The sequence below is a fragment of the Calidris pugnax genome, unplaced genomic scaffold, assembly GCF_001431845.1.
Source record: "Calidris pugnax isolate Ruff unplaced genomic scaffold, ASM143184v1 scaffold303, whole genome shotgun sequence".
Lineage (NCBI taxonomy): Eukaryota > Metazoa > Chordata > Aves > Charadriiformes > Scolopacidae > Calidris > Calidris pugnax.
Window position 1 is genome coordinate 648442 of NW_015091087.1, and position 368 is coordinate 648809.

Below are 368 nucleotides of genomic sequence, written 5' to 3' on the forward strand. Positions count from 1 at the left end.
ATACCACCCCGCACCGCCGGGCCACCTCCTCCGCCACCCCCGCCGTGCGTGGGACGGAGGGGAGCTGGCCCCCATCGCCGCCGCGCGGGAATTGGAGGGGGGGGGTTCACGCGTGGGCGGGCATCCCGCGGGCGGGGTGGACGTCGTCGTGTCCCCCCCCCTAACCCCAATCCCGCGGGGGTGTCGCGGGTGGGCGCCCCGTGGGGCGGAGAGGGAGGGCCGGGGCCGCCGGGCCGCGCGTTACCTGGGGTGCCGGTGCTGCGGGAGCGCGGCGGGGAAGCCCCAGCCGCCGCCGCCGCCGCCGCTGCTGCTGCTGCTGCTGTCCGCGGTGGCCACCTGGGCACGGGAGCCGCCGCCGCCGGTGCCGG

At 80.7% G+C, this 368-nt stretch overlaps 1 protein-coding gene across 1 annotated transcript in view; it reads right to left on the bottom strand.

The window, feature by feature from the left end:
* Positions 1-362, bottom strand: part of NPAS2 (neuronal PAS domain protein 2) — a 108833-nt gene extending 108471 nt beyond the window's left edge. The window contains 1 exon segment of the mRNA XM_014957761.1: positions 245-362. The gene's annotated coding sequence lies outside the window, so the exon portion shown is untranslated.
* Positions 363-368: the final 6 nt, after the last annotated feature.